Raw genomic sequence first — 19570 nt, 5'->3', positions numbered from 1 at the left:
ACTGCATAGAGAGACCTGTGATGGTTTTAAAAACTGCGAAAGGAATAAATTCACTGTATTCATGCTCTGCATATGGCACGATGCTCCCAGCCTAGATGTATGAAATAAAACAATAGCTATATTGTATGATAGGGCTTAGCATGAAGAGGCCCTCTATTTTCTACTCTGCTTTCACTGAGGTCCTACCTTTCCAGGATGAAACGTTCATAAATTTTCAGTTTGGGATACTGAGCAGGTTTATTCTGACACCCTTCTCTGGGGAAAGTCTGCAGCTTCCGAAAGACGGGCCATGGATGCAGCATCAGCACGGTCACAGTCCACTGAAGGGCATTCGTTATCACCCATCCCAACTGAGCTGATTAATCCTCGATAGCAATGGCTTATTTTAATTGTCTGAACTCTGTTAAGGCAGGACCGAATCCCCTTAACTCCTCTAATTCTAGGAGCTGGATTTTCAGCTCGCTTCATGGGTTTTTTTCCTTTCAGTCTTGAACTGTCTTTGCACTAAATCACATACCGCAGACCATACCGTGGGAAAACCCATATCTGCAGGTCCCTGTCCTGGCCAGGGGAAGTCCTGATCTAACTTGGACAACGGCCCTGCTTTGAAGGTGTCCCTCCAGAGGTCCTTTCCAGCTGACATGTCTCTGAGATGAAGGCATTATACTACTTGAACAGGGAGAAGCAGAGCCAAAGCTGCATGAAGCTGGGCTGACCCAGAGCACGGCTGGGGCACTAGGCTCCCCTGGGAGCCTGGAGATGCTGACTGGGGGGACATCGCCTGGCCGGAGATGCACCGTCTCCTTTGGGGCTGTCGATACTCAGCAATGGGTCAAAAAAATGATGCCACCCCAATGGGCTTCGGGATTGAGTGACCACTCCCGAAAATCTCAGCTGAAAGAGCTCGCCCAGGGCTGGGCAGAGAGCAAACTGGCAGAAGCACAGATGGTCCCCCCGTTCTCCCCATTCCCAGATCTCTTCTTTAGCCACAGGCTCTGCGGTAAAAACTTAACTGCTGCAACTTTATATAACAATTATGTCGCCATTAGATTTCAGAAAGCACCTGCAAAATCCAGTTAACTTACTGCACCAAAAAAAAGAAAAAAATAAGGTACTTCAGATGAGAAGATAAAACAATGGCATTATTTTCAAGCATGAAGCCTTTACGGTTTGTATTTAAATATAAACACCTGTTGAAGCTATTAACCTAACTTTAATGCAAATCCTTGAGACCTTTACCTAATATTCTGTAATGTGATAATGTAAATGAGAAATTTCCAAAGCAGATAACGAACTGCTTTTACAAACGCCATTTCGTCCACACCACAACCATGATAGGCAATCCAACTGAGGGGCTGAGCAGGCACAAACCATTCACATTTCCATTTCCATATGAACTGGTGTAAATCAGGAAGAATTCAACTGGTCATTAAGCGTACCAGAGACCTAGGTTTTCACTCTGGCTGTATCTTATTCAACTATGGCTTTATATTTAAATGTTTTTACAGTATCTTTCACACTGGGGCTTGGGGGCTCCCAGGCAGTCAGTGATGCGATTAGATAAAAGACCAATTTAAGGGCTATTTGACTTTTCATCCTTACTTCTTACTGCCTTGCTTTTGTGGGTCTAAAGCATAATCTTTTTACTAATTAAATACATGTGAATATTCTGTTGCCTGCGCACTGAATATATAATTAGACTCAGGAGAAAGATTATGTGCTCTCTAGCTGATACTAACACTTCAGCATAAAGGTACCCAAGACACCAGTAAATGTAACCTATGAGCTTCTGCTAATAACACGCTGCCTCTGATCTCCAGAGGATTATCTTACTCTGGAGCTCTTATAGGAGCCGTATATTGAAAGGGGCCTGAAACAGATACCCTGTAATTTATGTCCCTGCTTAGTGCCTGGGTGAGGAGAGGCGGCCTTTGCTCCAAATGGTAAGGGTTTCTTTCCTTCTCTTTTTTTTGGTCTGAAGTTAACGCACGTGATCTTCAGGGAGCAGGAGGCTGTAAGGAACCTCTGGCTGGTTTCAAGGAAGAAAGCGTGTTTTGTTGCCCAAGCTCCATCCTTTTTTTTTTTTCATGTCCAGGACCACTTTTCCCGCTCAGAAACACAGAGAAACCTCTTAAATAAATTATATTAGGCAGGGCCGTTTCTCTCCGCTCCAAAATTAAAGAAGTATGTCTGCTGCTATATCCTCACCAAGCACATACTTCGTAAGCCATGCTACCTCCCAGTGCTATTATTTGCTATACCTCATAAATATCAGAGTCCTTTTCCTTTCCTCTCCTTGGCACTTTTCCCATTGCTTTTAGGTTGCTGGGTTTTGTTTTTGTTGTTGTTTTTTAACAGAGGTTACCCTCCCAGCCATCACATGATAACGCTTGTTTTTTCCCCCTCTGTGGTTAGACCAGCTCAGACAACTAGATAAATATTGTGGGGAACTGACCCTTAAATATCAGGTTTGCCTGTACTTTTTCACGGAGGTCTTTACTTCTTTAAATTGTAGGTGGTCTCCTTAAGACAGCACGGAGACGAGCCTGTTGTAGTGAAAGGCGGAAAAAAGAAGCAGCAGAAAAATCCCCTCAGGATGTTTCCTGTGGTAAAACAGAGTAAGGAATATTTCAGGAATGGTAAGGAATATTTCTGGGCAGCTCCAGACAAATTCAAATCCAAATCTTCTGTGAGGTTCAGTGAACTCTGCAAATTGCGCGTTTCCTCCAAAACCCCAAACCAGGCAACTTGAACCTGATTTGGGAGCCAGTACTGGGGACGCTGGCATTTCTGTACCCCTTGGCAGTTGTGAAGAAGGTTGGGTGGGTTTTTTTAAGATGTCTGTTTTTTCAGAGCAAAGTTTGCTTAAAAAACCAGTGGGCTAGCTAGTGAAAATCAGCCTCTATCAACTAGCGTCAACCAAAGATTTAGACAAGGAGGGGGAAAAGCTCCTTTACTAGAAGTATGGTCTCAGTGTAAGCGAGCCACAAATTTCTCCTCATCTTAAAAAGAAAATGATACCTGGACAGGCCAAGAGATAACAACAGACATGCAGCCTCAATGTCGGCAATACCTGTGACATTGCTAGCATTACCCTTAAGTTAACACAGCAAATCATGGGGTAACATTGCAGTTCAGTCACTTTTCCTAGGGAAAAGTTAAGCCACTCCTTAAATAACTTCCTTCAGCAGGAGACCGGCTTACTTTTTTTTGTTGTTTACATTGTCAATAAAACATGTCCGCTGCTGGCATTGAGAAGAAGTGTACCAGAGAAGATGTAGGACCTGTGTCAGTGTACTTGATCTCCGGATTTCATCACACATAACATGCTTCACTGCAATTATTTTGCTTTACCCTTTGCTCAACACAAAGAGGTACCCGGACTTCAGAGTTCCATATCTGTGCCCAAAGTTCAAGGCTGACATACCTAAACGTCAAGAATGAAGCGCGGCTCTCCTTTACAGCCCCAAAAGCAGGCAACTTGGAAGGTTTGGGGATGAAGCAGGTACTTGGCTAGAGCGCACTGTGCATTGGTCCCAGCTTACGCAGACCAACTCAAAGTAAAGCTGCTCCAGTCCCGGGGCCACAGGTAGTCAGGTTGGCCCCAGTGCCACGCCGTGGTGGAGCTGCTCCGTCCCACTCACGGCGCTCTGCTTGCAAGGCTTTGATGGTTGCAGGTACCTGACATAAGCAGGCGTATGCTGGGACCCTTCATTCTCACACTTTTCTTGAAGCCCTTTCCTTTTGGGAAGGAAAACCCAAAGTATCTGCCTACTCACATGGAAACATACCACATATCTCAGTCAGAGCTGCTGAGGCAGATTGCTAAACTTAATTACCAGTTCCAAGGGCTGAGGCTGAATGACAGGTCAATTCATGCAGTGAGCTAGCAAAGATTGCTGATAAATGCTTTCTAATTGAAAGGATGATAAAACACCTATTAGTCACTGAGGAGCCTGAAGAATGAGTTAGTCCTGGGGTTTTTTTACACTATGAAGATCAAGAAGTGCTAATCTCGTCAGCGTCAGCACTCTGCTGTCATTTCCTACCAGCCTAGTCACTCAAAAGGTTCAGAGGGGTGACCAGTCACTGCTCCCTCACTCCTATTAAGGAGATGAATAGAAATAAGCATTAACAGCGTGGATGAAGTCTATTGTACTCTGGAGAACATCGGACATTTTTGTGAGTTAGGAAAACAACAAAGAACAAAAATAACCTCTCACACACAGCTCCCTTGGAAAAGTGACGGTATTAACAACATGACGAATCGTTTGCACAGCACCTTTTAGCCTGAAGCATACAGTGGAGGCTAGCGGGCATTAGGAGTCCAGGTACTTAAGGCCCACCTTCCGCAATACCAAGGATCTGCTGTATATAAGCAGTTTGAGACTCAAAGGCTGGACTTTGCCATAGAAGGGCCACTACGCAGGCACGTGTACCTTTATGCACTGACTAAGGCATTAGGACAGTTACTCTGGCAGTAGGACGCGACAGTCATACAAGACAAGAAATGCTCTTAAATTGTCACAGCGGGAAAAGCCACCAGAGCTGCCCTGCAAAAGCCCTGTGCGTAGATCTGACCCAAAAGTTACATTCTGCAGCGTTAAGTGAGACAACACTCGCTGCTGGGAATGCACAAAACCAGCCACCACCCATTAGCAGGAACCTCTGGAGCCTTGTTTCCACGCTGGGCAACCCTGAATGCATTTTTTCAGCTCTCTGTTTCTCTTTCCCTTCCTGCTCTTTTGCTGGTCTTTTTAGACCATGAGATCTTCCGAGTAAGACTGCCTCTCACAGTGTATTTGCTCTGTGCCTAACGCAATGGGTTACAGTCCTCGCTTAAGCCTCCAGGTACTGCTGTCATATAAATAACAATTCACAACACACCGCATTGCTGAAATGTAGCCGCACTGGAGTTAAGGCTGGGACGTGGCCAAGTGACACAAGCCACAGAGCACGTATAAAGTGAAGTTTTGCCAAAGACAGAAGGTCAAGTCATTTGTAAGTCCTTAAGCAGCAGACATCATCTTACCTGTTAGGATGTGCCTTACTTTCCCCTTTCTCCCCCACCAACATACCCACAGATTTCTTCCTACATGGTGTTTAATATCTACATCATGAAGCCCAAGGTTTTCCAGGAGGCTGCAGCACTCCTGAAACTGTGCTTAACATGTTTAACTGGTGACAGATTTACTGTGTGTACGTCAAAAATTGTGTAAATTATTTACACAAAGAGCATTTCCCATGGAAACGAGTGTGCCCGGCTGGCATATCTGACTAGAAATTGGCATGAGGGGAGAGAGAAAATATTTGTACTAACAGTGTGTGAAAGTAGTCCAACGATGGCATGAGGATTCAAATAGCATAGAAGCTTGTAAAACTGTTAGACCCTGTTCTTTTAATTTCAGACCCCTAAACTCTTGAAAGTCCAGATCAGTCTTGGTCAGCTCGTGCTTGTTGTACTCGATATGGTTTGCCTCAAGCCAAAAGCCTCAGGCTACGGACAGATGCCCTTCTTCATAGTCAGATGTACAGATAGATATTTTGACTGAAGTGCACAAGGCAAATCAGATCAGCAGCTCTGCCAGTAAATCTTAGAGATGTAACTCGCAGAGAAGGGACAGTGATAAGCAACTGTGGGCAAAAACTTCTTCCAGCAGCTGGGTCCGGAAGATATACTAACCAGTAGTGTAGTGCCTACAATATTACATTAACATTTAAAAACAAGAGTCTCATTTAGTGCCTGGCCATGAACTAAAGTCATCTCATGCCACTCACTTTACAGCACACGTATGTCAGACCTGCTCTCCATACACATTCCACACATTATAATTATGTACCAAACATAGGTGGATGCTACTATATATATTTTTTTTAATTGATGTGGTCTCTAAGAGTACTATCCCTGCTGTGCAGGTACCTATGCTGGCATAAAACTGTTTTTTACTGATGAAGTATATTATCTTTCTAACTTGGGGATAAGCCGTGCCACTCTGCATCCATATAAACTATTACACTCACATTCTCCCTGCAAGATTTTATACTAGATATTTGGAAAAGTACACCTGCTGAAGCAGGCCAGTCCGCAGTTGTGGTGGTTACACCAAACTTTAATATACCTCCCCATAAAGGCTCCCCAGCCATTTTCACACATACTCTGGAAGAAAGGAAACATATCTCAATGAAGCAGAAGCTTTTTTCCCTCCCTCCATGTTCTCATCCTCAGTGAACATCCTTCTGATCAAAGGTTGCTGTTTGATCCCAGGGAAAGGCTAACAGTGACTGCAGTGCTTAGGCAGTTGCTCCAACAGCTATTCATAGGGTTGCACTGCAAATCAGATCAGGCAACCGATCCTTTTTTTTTTTTAATAAAAATATCTTTCATTTTTCAGGGTGGGTTTTTTTTTTCTTAAAACACTTTTCTCGAGCCAGCTGCAGCTGCAGCCTCCATCTCATCAAGCCGCAGCCTGAATTAGCATCCATTCAAAGCATCTTATTCAAGACAGATATCCCAAGTTTTATGTTTCGTGCTTACTGCAAAGCTGAGCAGATGTGAAACATGTTTACAAATGCAGAGACATTTTGGGAGTTGCCCTGTTTGATGTCTGGACTTGTTTTGTACACACTCCTTATATTACTGCAAGTTCTTGGAGAAGGATCCTTCCATGGTGACTTTACTAAATTAAATAAAATGAAGCCTCCTTCTGTTTAAGCCAAAGGGAACTTGCCTTAAAGCTTTTTTTTGCAGTTGCAAGATAGCTCTTTAGTTTATATCTTACTGTGTCATCAGTAATTAGGCATGTACAGGACATCAATCTCAACAGGGATGTAAGATTCAAAACCTGCCAGTAAGCATTAGATAACAATTCTTTTTAAACACAAGCTTTTCAAAACAATGCTTATTAGTGAAATACAGTGTTTGAGTCAAACTCCTAGATAACCTAATGATAATTAATTTTGTTCAAAACAATAAGCCCAAACTGTTTTGGTGACCATAGGAATATAGACCACTAAGATAAAGCCTGGCCAGAGTTCCTCTAGGCTGAGAAGTATGAATAGGCAGCATGACAATTGCTAGGAGGGATGCCAATGTAAAAAACAAACTCCTAACAGAAATTTAGGCCTGGAAAATGCATGTCAGCCTGTAAGGAACTCTGTTCCTGTTAGCCTGGAGATGCACGATGTCCTTACCAGGCACAAACCACAAGGACTGCTTTCAAGGCATTTGTTTCCTCCGACAGTTGTTTGCATCAAAAAAGTTTTCTCCGATAGTTACTGTAGCTAAGATTTCCCACCTAAGCAGACAGGAAAACACAGTAAAGCATAGATATTTTGTGTTCATAGATGTAGTTCCATATCTCTAGACTCACAAACACATACAAACACACACAAATACAGAGAAGGTCAAGTGTTGAGCTGAAGGGAGGCAGTGTCACTCCTCTGATTACATGTCTGCACACGTAACATCAGGTTCAAACACTGAGATGATGTAAATTGGAAATGCTATGTTTAAGTCAGTAGAGTTAGGCCATTTGATGCTGATCCAAAATACCTGCTTTAAGTATGTAGGCAGGGCATGCCCTCTTAAATCTGAGCAGATCCACTGAGTCAGAGGTAGTTTGCAGAAAGTCAAATCTACCCTTTTTTCCTTCCTCCTGCAGCCTATTAATCCATAAAATTTGGAAAACAATGAAAACCCATTGCAGTTTATTATTAGATTTTAAAAAGTCCTGCAGACCGTTGGAGTTACTTGCAGGAGTAACATTAGCAAAATCACTCTAGCAACACAATTCTTGAGACGCTGTCAGCAAACCAAGACTAAAACAACGAAGAACCCACAAATCAAGCCTACAAGGACACGCAGCTTGTTTCATTGCTTCTGACAGCAAGGTAGTTTCTGCGCCGCTTTCATTTGGGCATGTGTCCTTAGTGATTTTGTAACTGGAAAGGACCTATTAGATATGTTGAATTGGGGTACTGCCAGTAGCTATTGCTTTCAAGACCTTTACACACTGAGATGGGAAGAATGCGTCCATGAAATAGATACTGGACCGTGTGTGTTTGTGCATGTGTGTGTCAGCTTCAGAACCAAAAAGGCCTGAATGAGTTAGATCTGTAAACTTAGCTCCCTTTGGGAAAACTCCTCCTCCAGAAACCTTCTGCTTTTTCAAAAAATACACATTCTTGTTATTCCAGCTCTCCTCATCTTATATACTTTGTAATTCCAACATGCAGTGAGATTAGTGTTTACATTGGCACAAAGGATTCCTGCACTTATGGCACAAATGAGGAATAAAATAGCAAGACTGTCCCACAGATACACAAACTGACCTGTAGGAAGGCTTAACATGCTGCTTAGCATTCATGAATAGCAGTGCATGGGTACCCGGACACATCTTCATCCTTGCTCATAATAGTTTTCACTTAATTACTTTCTTTAGTCAAAATTCTTCTATAACATAGAAAGAGGCACTGGAGGACATGCTGAAGTTGAACGGACATCACAACGTTCTGCCTCTCTGTTTCCATCTTGCATCCATTGCCTGTGGTTTCACTTCCACCTCCAAGTTGGAAAAAGACAGGACTGAAGTGGAAGATAAACCAGCAGCCCCTCCGCAGAGTCACTCTGATGGGGAGAGAAAGATGTGGGTAGGATGGAGAGTGGCTCAGAGGACCCTTAGCTGACCACGGTCCTGTTCATCAGCCCTAACTCCCAGCAACTGTGGGAGTCTGTCTTTATGATTTTAGAGCTACCTGCTCGCTCCACAGCTAGTAAAGGAAGCAGCCAGCCAGCTGGAGCGATAGACAAGTCCCTATTGCCCTCCCATGGGACGGGACTTGCCCTCGCATCCCCTTGCAGAGCTCTCTGGACCAGGAGTATGAGAAGGGACGAGGTCCTACCCCGCGTCCAGCCGTGGCAGCTGAGCTCAGCTGGGAGGTGCCTGCAGCCGGCTCCCAGGTTCGACCCCTCCACGTCCAGCAACGGGGACTTCTCAGACGAGTGCTCCCGCCCTGGAGCTCGCTCCCCTTGGCAGCCACTCAGAGCTTGAGTCTAACGACCTTCAGGGCACCATACAAGCCTCATTCATTTTGCTTAACATTTGATTAACTGTGTCTGGGTTTCTCCTGTAATTTACTCTGAGATTGAGGCCTCCACAGCAAACGGGAATGAGAAATAAACTTAGTTCTTAAATTTTTCTGCAAAATGCGGCATGGCAGCAAAATAAATACAGTTACTCCATGCAATCTAAAACAAAAAATAATACTGAAATATATACAACAAAACAACCTAAAACACTGTCAGGGGTCTGCAAAGAGTTGACTGCCTCTGCTTGTCTTCTGGCAAAGAAAACACTTCAGACACAGAGCAGAGGTATAACAAAGGGTCAAATGAAAACGCACAATTCTTTTTTTTTGTAAAAACACCTGTTATGCTAAGGATGCAAGAAAAGTTTTTCTATTTCTTTTCTCTCTGCGCAATTGCTAGAGCTGCTGCAGAGATATTTTGCAATTGTGAATACAAAAGGAGGTGGTTTATCTGGCAGCCAAGCTGTGGTTCCCACGATGAAAGAGTCTGAGGACTCTGGTGCTGGCGTGCACATACAGCTACTCCCTCGTGTGATCCTCTGTGCTGCAGCTCACCCAGTCTCCCTTTTTTTCCATGTCAGGGCTTTGTCCCAAAGTTTCTGAATGCCTCGCCCGTGGCTTCAGATCCTCTCCAATCACAAATGAAGGGACTGCATCAGGGAATGACAGCCTAGCTAAAGGCTCATGTCCCAGTTCCTCGGACAAAGTAGGGGAGAGGAGAGATTTAAGAGATTTAAGAGATTTTAAAGTGTTCCCTGTAATTTGACAGTTATTAATCATGTTCCAGCTCTCGAAGTGCCTCCAGCTCCTTCATAACTCAGTATGTACCTGCAGAACTCCAAGGGTTTCTATGGAGCTGCATAAGATGAAAACAAAAAATACTGAATGCTTCCCAAAGTACTTCAAAATTAGTTGAGTAGATTATGCTGTTGAGATTTGTTGAGCTTTTCCAATAATCCTGACAATTTACGTGGACCAAAACAGGGCAGAGCTGTCTTTCAGAGTCAGCAGGGTTGGAGCACGTTGCATTTCCTCGAAGATAAGGGAGAGAATCATTTCATGCTTTGCTCGGATTTGCAGTAACACTGGAGGTATGTGAATCATGATGATAAAAGTTGCAATGCACAGCGGACTCCTAATTCAAAGACTTCTCTTTATGAAGTTTTCCTATCTCTAAGAGAGTATGATATAGCTCTTGGGTAGATCCCAGATGGTGGAAACCCACTTCGGCACAAACCCCACTGAGACCTTTGTGGCTGAGACGAGTCCTCTCTTCCCAGGCAGATAGCACAAACACAGCTCAAACATGCTCATCCTCTGTGGGTCGGACCTGGTGAGACCTGGAAAAAGGAAGACACTAGTACTACACTTCTTGTGCCTCAGCCATAGAAAAAGATAATCTGTTGCATGGCTAACTCCTATTAACCCAGCCGTTAATGGCGCATCCATTGGGCTTTCAGCTCTGCAGATTTTCAGTTTGATCCCTGGTCAGGCAAGGTAGCATTCAGCACACATACAGCCTCACTGTTTCAAAGGAACCAAGCAAAACCCTGCACCTTCAAAATCTAGTTCTGCATCCATAATTTGTAGTTCTTGCCCAGCCCTGCTTTTCATTAATAGTTTTGGAAAATATCATTACAAGGAAGAAGGGCAAATCAAAAGTTTCCTGTTCTGCCTGATGAAGGTTCCACTTAGGAAATCACGTACCCCATCGTCCCTGCAAACATTTTACAGGCATAAACATTTTACCCAGCTGAAAGCAAATACATATCCCTCTGCTAAACCTGCAGTTCCAGATAAACATAAAATGGCTTAAATGAAGTAGAGAGGCCAACAATGAACTTCAGCAGCATGAGTAGGCCCACTGTTGAGAAGAGAGTAGCAGAGGTGGGAATCATTTAGCAAGAGCACGTGGTGGGAATCTGAGTGACTCACAGGGGTAGCAGCTTTCACTATTTCCAAAAACGTCCCTGGTCCCCGCACCACGGTGTGGCTGCAAGTACCGGAGGTGTCTCAGGTTCCAAGTAGCAGAGGCGACCGTGGGGCACCTGGGCACCCCCGGGACTTCTCCCTGCCCCTTTGATTCCCAGGCACAGCAGCAGGACCCACGCATGGGGTCCCTGCACTGCTCCAAAGGGCTGCCTGCACCGCCGCTGCTTGTGGCCGGTCAGCGTGGCCAGGGGAGGCAGGTGCCCCTGCACAGGGTGGCTCAGGGGTGTGCTCCTGTAGGGCTACGCTGGCAAGGGGATCAGGGCCTGTGCGCTGCTGTGGAGATGACTTTGATCTTCTTCCATCCTCTGGCAAAAGTAAGGTGGTGGGAAAGACAGAGGAGATCACAAAGCATGTAAGCACCCAGAGGTATCACCCACCACCTGGGAATCCCCCGAACATGGGAGAGGGCTTCCTTTGCCAGAAAGCTCAGCCAGCTGTTTTCCCAAAGGGCTCTTTGGGGCTACAAGTATCTATGCATAACAAGGAGCATCTTTTAGCCTGCTCTGCTTTTTATTAAGGACTTAGTAAGCACTTTCTTAATTCATTTAATGACATCTTTCCTTCCTTTCCCACACCCAGTCATGCACTGAAATCAGACTGACCCTAGTAAACACCAAAAAAAAAAAAAGAGTATCACTCTTTTCATGAAAAAGCTTGGCATTATTTCCCAGTAACAACTGCAGAATCCTTATGGAAGAATCCAATTAAGCAATAAAGCACAATAAAGTACAGCCTATTACGCTAACATAATAATTCACACCTACAGTATTGCTACTAGATTCACACCTGCAGTGTTACATAAAGCCAAAAGCCAGGAACTATTAAAACAAGCTAGCCAGTTTATTATTACAATATAATTTGTGCCTGGGGATACACTGCAGAAATTATAAAATATTGATATGTATTTTTATTTGAGTGTGAACAAAAATCTGAATTTTAAAAGGGAAATGATTGAGTGGTTTAAGAGTAAAATCAGATGGAGCTTGATTCATTTAAAACTATACAAGGCAAAATGCTGAAAAGTAGCCAGTGGGGTGGGGGTTTGCAGCAGGAGGGGAAAGGAGTGGATGAAGTGACACCGCGGCTTCTCGCATCTGCTCTGTGGCCTGCTCTTATGGGGCAGGTACTCAGCTGACCTTAGCTGGAGGACCTCATTGAAGCCAACAGAGCTATTAGGTACATAGAGCTAGCTGCTGGGCTGGAAGCAATTTGATGGAAAAAAATTAAGTGCTTAGTCAGAGTATCTAGCATGCATTTCCTTTGAAACATCCCCCAGTGATAACTATCATAATTATACTTCTTTGCTCAGATTGGTTACAGAAGAGTTAGGCTGCCATCATCCATTCCTGCTCTGCGAAGAGTTTCAGCTGAGTTGAAGGCACAGGACATGGCACTGCTCAGCTGTGTCAGCAGCAGGTCGCCCCATCCTAAAGGACTCCCAAACAAGGAAGAACTAAAAACGACAGATCCAGAGACAGTAAAGACTCCCTCTCTTATGACACTCCCCAGATTGTTCAGAAAAGAAAAAATATGCTGTTTTCTTATGCTTATGGCATGAATGGGGCTGGACGTTCCCGTTTCACTTGGTTATGACCCTAATGGAACCAGTTGCAGGATATAAACAAGGGAGTTGAGTGGTGCTGTGGTACTTGGGATATACCTTTTCCATTCAGAATTTGGGCAAGCCAGAGAACAGAGGTAGCCTGCTCCTGCGCTAGCACCTGGTGGGTACTGGAGGGCATGGGGGAGTTGCATGCCAGCGTTCATTGTTAATGCACCTGTAACACAGTGCCTGAAGCCATCCCTGGTATTACAGGCAAAATAAAGGCATTGCCCATTCCTATGCAATGTCTAAGAAACTGTACTCATTACTGTCGGTTCCTTTGGCAGGCTAGGACCCTGACTAACAAGCCCCACAGCTTCTGTGTCTCATTGACCTGATGGCCCGAGGTTGGTCGCCTCAGCTCGGCTATCGCATTCTCCTCCTCCCTGACCTCCCCTGCCTCCTCTTTCCAGTCTATCTAAAGAGCTGCCACAGAAATAACCTTCCCCTCCCGCTGCTCTGACCTTGTCCCCAGGTGCCCCTGGGAGGTGACTGACACACCAGATCTGCTGTGTAAAGGCTGCAACTACCTTCGCTGGTAACACTTTAACTCCGAGCAGCCAGGCGGGCAGATAAGTGAGAGGTCAGGGTGGTCCCTGCATCGCCTCTGCTGACCGAGTCCGTTTCTCCAGCGTGACCCTCCAACATCCCTCGTACAATCGGCCTCCTCACGCTGTTGTAAACCCCGCCGGCGTCCATCCTGCCCTTGTCCTAGCCTGCATCCTGGATCCCCCCCCCCCGAGGACCTTCAGGACAACGGCCAGTGATGGGGCCGGCCCACCAGGATGGGCAGGGGGACTGCAGGGACACTCGACCTCAAGCCACATCCCTGTGCCCCAGGTGGCTCCTCTGAGATCTCCAGACCTTGCCAGACAGTCTTCAGGAGTCCATGTGCTAAAACATCCGGGGCCCACCCTCTCCATGAGGAACTGAACACAGAACCTGGTGGAAACCCCGTAAATTACAGCCCACAGAGTTGCTCAGGATTACCACTAATTAGTTAAACAAATATTACCCGCTGTGATTTCTATGGAGACTCAGTGGCCCCAGCCTCCACTGCTTTAGCAAAGGTGCTGAGAAGTTATCAGGGGCACTTGGCTCAAAACTGGGTTGTCTTGCAACGTTTTTCTGAAGAGCTGTTTGCTTTGGCCTGTCGATTTCTGTGTGCAAAACAAAAAAACAACCCAAAACACAACACAACAAACAAGTAGATAATTTCTAGGAACAAACTAATGGCTTTAGGGATCAAGTTAGGGGAAGAGGGTGAGAAAAAAAGCAGTCGGAGCTGAGGGACTTAAGAAATGCCTGGAGCATGCCCAGAGCTTGTGCTAAAATGAAAGGGGGTGAAAATGGGTCAGATCTTTTTCTTTTAAATTTGTATTCCACCTGTTTAAGGGGCTCCTTGAAAACTTGTAACAGCCAGAAGTGTGTTTCACAGCTCTGAACACAGAAGGGAAGTAAAAGTAATCTCGTCTTTGCTGTTTTTGTGAAACGACATCCCTTTGCAAAGGCAGAGTGCTGTGCTCTATTCAGTACCCAAGCTGTACTGTTAAACTACCACACATACATACAATTAATTCTAAAACCTAGAAATATAGGGGAAGGGGCGGGGCACTCAATTTTTTTAAAGAAGCCATTTCTAAAGATGTGGCAAGGAAAAAAAAAAAGGCAGAAAGACACATTTTCTATTAGGACCAGATGTGGAAAGGGGGGAAAAACTAGGTTTGTGCCAACCAGCATCGAGGAGAATTTTTTATGTTTCAGCGTCGGAGTTGAATCTGCAGCACGCCGCACCACATGCTGATATCCGTCAGTCTAATGGCTACGGCGTATTAGCCGCATAACGCTCCTGCCAGCAGAGAGAAGGGAGTTGGTAAACTAAAAGCAACCTCTTCTCTCCATCTATTATGGTATAACCTTTTGGACAGTTAGTGAAAACTGGTTCAAACTCTGCTGTCGTCCAAACTTCAAACCCATTGAAAAGCTTGCTTTGGCCCCAGGCCAAAGTCTAGTGTTTTATTACCAGTCTCATGTCTTTCTGTCCCTCGCCTTCCATTATCCACTTATTTTCTTAGCTTTTTAGAAAAAAAAAAAATAAAGCATCCTTATAGTACAACAACTATCTTAACAAATTCTGGTACATGTCGTGGACCTCGTTAATTGATTCCACATCCAAAACACAAGACTTTGGGCTATTTTTGTTGTTCAAAGCTGTACATTGGCCAACATCCTCTGCATATAATTAACCCCCTATTTCCATGGAATCCCTGCATTTAGCTTATTACAGACTCAGCTGGTAATGAACTCCCGGGAGAAGTCCACATACAGACACTGGCCATTGGCTTTGCTGCCCACGTGGATTAAACAAAAATTAATCTCATCTATTTGGTTATTCATTTGGTGTCTTTAAATTGGAGGCGTTTTTCTGCTTCATTTGATGCACACAAAGAAAGAGGGATCTGGCTACTGAACTTTATCCAGAAACATCCATGTGTGGAGCAGATTAATGGGAACTTTTCATACCCATAATAGCTTTACAGCAGCAAAGTAGAACACGCAGTTCTCCCTGGGTGACTATAATGCTCTGGGAGACAGGGAAAACAAATGTGGCTAGAAGATAGTAATGTTTTGCTCATCAAGCACTGCGTAGTTTAGACATCATTAAAGTGATGTGTTTAGAATCAAGCCTGGGAGGAAACTCGGCTACCAGGGGTGGGTTTTTTTAATGCCCTTTTTTTTTTCTGTGGAGCACTGAAGCTTTTGGACACTGAAATAAAAAGAAGGATGTGACAGATAGAGATGTCCCAAAGCAGCTGCTGGTATCAAGTGACCATATGTAAAATGGTAAAAGGGAACTGACAGGCGGGCTAGTAAGGAAAAGCAGCAGCCACAGCAGGGCTTACCAATTCCCCCTCTACCTGCTTCCTGCTGGAAATGGGAATTTCTAAATAAAGAGAGCAGAACGGCTATTTTTATACCACTTATAACTTATCTTGTAGCGAGCACCTGGCTGGAACCCAAGAGAGCAAGGTCCTTCTCTGGGCTTTGCACTGACCACAGATCAGTCACCTTACTGCTGCATGCCTCAGTTTCCCCATTAGTAAAGCCAGGGTAACAGTAACAGTGTCCCCTGGAAAATGCTCTGAGAGCTACTGGGAGAAGACTGTAAGAGAATAACTCTAAATGAACTCACTTCCCCCCTGCCTTCTCCCCACCTCATCAAACTCCTCCTCAAAAAGAGGGTGACTCTTGGGTTTTGGGGTTACAGTTTTCAACAGCACCCTTCTTTATACTGCAGGGGCATGTCTCTGGTCCATTAGGCTCACATGGAGGTGTCCTGAAGAGGTGTCACAGGGGCCTCACGGTCTTTTTTTCCTGCCACGGACACAGAAGCTGTTTCTTGGCATGAATTGACTTCTTCATGTTAAAAACATCAAGGCTACGCTGAGGAGCTTCCTCAGCTTGGCCGTTCCAAATTCATGGCTTAACTTTACTGGATGGTACTAATCCAATTTCTCGCACGAGGTCCCAGTGTAGCAGACTTGCCTTTCCTGTGAAAACCCCCTGCCTCTTGTGCTATTTTGGTCCTGTTGATGAAAACCTCATTACTTGGAAAGGTATTTATACAAATTTTAAGTTGGGGATGGGGGCCTGTGTGCTTTTAAAGCCCACAGTCCTGCCTAAGTCACCCTCTTGTACAATATTCCTGTTGTTGTAGGACCTTCTGGAAGAGGAGCAGACCTGGCCACATGCTTCAGGGTCCTCGGGATTTCCCCCAGCTCAGGCAAGTGGTCCTCTTCCTGCACGCCAGGGATGGAGACCTGCACAGATCAGGACCTTGAGCCCACCTCAGGGGTGCCCTGAGCAGCCTGGAGGACCATCCGCAGTGCAGCCCATCCCTCACAAGGAGCTGCCAGCCAGGATCAGTGCCAGACAAAACTTCTGCCTTTCACTGCAACACTGTCATTTTTTTCAGCCTGAGGTTTTCAGGCACACATGGTACTCGCTCAGGTGATTAAAGGTTGGGGCAGCAATTCCCTGCCCAAGCCAGCTGGATTAAACCTCGCTGGCATCTGCCTACGTGCGTCAAAGCCTCAGGCGGCCATGCAGATGTCACCTTTGACAAGCAGGGGCAGATGGGCTCGGAGAAAGGCGAGCACGGTGGCCCAGCTCCTTCTTGGATGCATTTCTCCCCTCCTGCCCCCCCACCTTTCTGGCCAGCATCTCCTCTGTGCAACGGGGCTGGGGCAGCAGCCAGCTGTTCCCCCCATCCCCGGCAGCTGCTGTCTCCCGGCCACCTCAACATCCCGCTGGCGTGGTAAGTTATGTCAGCAGGAAAGCAGATGGGATTCACTGGTGTACAGCGAGAAGCAAAATCAGTCATCATGCCACCTCTGCAAACGGCCTGGCCCGCCACGACACAGGGAGCATGCATGGTTGCAGCCCCTCAGGGAGGAGGGGACTACGTGCCCTGCACCCCCAGCCTTGCTGGAGGGGAGTGGCAGGAGCCATGTATCCCCATATTACCTATTGTATCTGAATAGAAAGAGTTAAAAATTGCTGAAGGGCCCGGGAAAAAGGGGTTTAGAGAGCATGCTCACATCCATGGCCTTAAGCGCTCTTCATCTGAAAACACCAGCCGACCCCCGGGTCATGCTGCCGCGAGTCTAACAGCAATGCCTCCAGGGTGATATGTCCTGGGGTGCCACCATCACTCGTCTCCCACAGATTGAAAGATGACTGACAGGACCGTGCCCGGGTACCCCATGCCTTCTGTGAGGTTTTCGGGCTGGGCAGAGAACGGGCAGGTTTTGTTCATCCAACGGGGGTCCCCGTTCACTTCTGACAGCCTGCCATAACTCACTGGCCAGCATCTCCTGCCAAACAAGCAGAACAGGAAGCAAAGGGTGTCCAGAAAACCAAAATCAGGCTTGAGGGCACAACACAAAAGCCAGTGGGAACGTGGCCAAGACCCACCCACTTCTTCAAAGCAGCTTTGCAAGTTCCCTTGCTACCAATATTTAACCAGTCGACCAGTTCATCTAGTCAGCTACGTCAGCAAGCATCTCTGCTCAACCACACCGCTCTGGTCCCCTGTGCAGTTGCCACAGGGATGTCAGGGCTGCTCAGGCGCACCCCAGCCAGCTGGAAACACACTAGCTCAGGTACTGAGGCCGTGCAAATGGGCAGCAAGGCACAGGGACGGACTAACCACTGGAAGGTTGACTCAGGTTCTCCAACAGAGCTGCCCCGCTCGCCTTCTTCCAGATGTAGGGTGTCTCTGGCCCGGTAACCAAAAGCGGAGCACAGCTACAACCAGCCTAAGGCACAGCAAGAAGACGAAGCAAAGCAGTAGTGGCACTTCTGTTTAATGCATCAAAGGCAACATTTGAAGGACGTTGCTGTCATTGACTAAATAGTGCAAGATGGTTTCTTCAGACAACCAAATTGGTTGGACGTGTCCAGGCCCGTTTTCATTACTGGCTTGGAGACGAAGCTGGTGGGATGCTTGCGGTGCTGAGTTACTTGGCTCATTACAAGCACACATTCTCACACACGAGTTTTGCATCAAAGTGCAAAAAACAATGTATAAGAAAGAGTTGTGACTATAAGAGCAGGATTGCATCTCATCTAGCAGTCTTTCTTTCACAGTTCCCATGAAAACAACAATGTGATTGCCCTTTATTCAATATTTACTAATGCTTCTAAAATACTGGGAAGAATTTCGCTAATCATCCATTTCCTTACGCTTCACAAAGGAGCTGAAATAAACCCTTAAAAATTACAAGACATGCAACAACTAGCGGAGGTTTGTAAGCAGCACCAGTTAAATAACCAGCCAGCAGCTTACAGCACAAAAACCTTTTCAAAGGGAACTCGATAGCAGAGCGTTGCCGAGGATGCGATGAATGAAGATTGCGGCGTTATCTCTGAGGAAGGATTTCGCTGCCACTGAAGTCAATGAGACCTTAGAGGAGAGATTTAAGGAATTCACTTCTCATTCAGTCTGGAGTTTTCTCAAAGCAGCTTGGATATCCACACCGATTTCCAAAGCCTCCAGATCAGCACCCAAACTTCAGACCACCCACAGCTCTCACACACATTCAGGCCTCCCCAGCAGAGCCAAGGGGAGCCCGGTGGATCCTGAGTTTCCCATTTCCCTGCCTCTCATATTTCCTAACCCCATGGAAACCACCCTCAGAACAGGAGGGAGCTGCCTGTATTAGCAGGGAGCTTGGGCTGGAGAGGAAGACAAGAGGAGAAAGCAACTGCTCTTCAGCCAACCTGGCCACCCTGCGGAGCCCACGCAGCTTTGCAAGTCTCTGCAAGGAAGAGGATGAAGCCTGGGGAACGTGCAGCACAGGTGATTGCCTGGTGACAGTGGTGACAAGCTGCCACAGAGGGGTCAGAGCTGATGAGTCTTGCCCTTGGCAGGTCCCTCAGAAGAGTAATCATGCATTGGAGGGAGGTCGAGCTGAGGGTTGCTCCACAGTGGGGTGCAGTACTGGCAATCCAGTAAAGAGTAAGCCAATGGAAGCGGTGACTGCGCAGCAGACTGGAAACCCTGGGATTTCAACCGCTTCCCCGCAGTGTAAAACTTGATGGCAACCATCGCACACCTCCAAATCAGGCATCCCATGATCCTCATCCATTTTTATCTTTACTCGCCCTATGGTGCCCCGGATGAAGGATATCAATCCATCTGCAATAGCCCAAAAAAAATGCTGTAAAAAGTCCCAATAAGCTGCTAGGACCTAGTAATTTCTATAAATCACATCTACTGTTTAAATTCAGGGAAGAAAAAAAGAATTGATCTACAGTAAAAGCAGATTATTTATCAGGCAAGACTAGAACTTCCCGATTTATCAGTGTCAGCTGGGGTTTTAA

The sequence above is a fragment of the Mycteria americana genome, chromosome 2, assembly GCF_035582795.1.
Source record: "Mycteria americana isolate JAX WOST 10 ecotype Jacksonville Zoo and Gardens chromosome 2, USCA_MyAme_1.0, whole genome shotgun sequence".
Lineage (NCBI taxonomy): Eukaryota > Metazoa > Chordata > Aves > Ciconiiformes > Ciconiidae > Mycteria > Mycteria americana.
The sequence above is the reverse complement of the archived record's forward strand: the minus strand, read 5'-3'. Positions refer to the sequence as shown.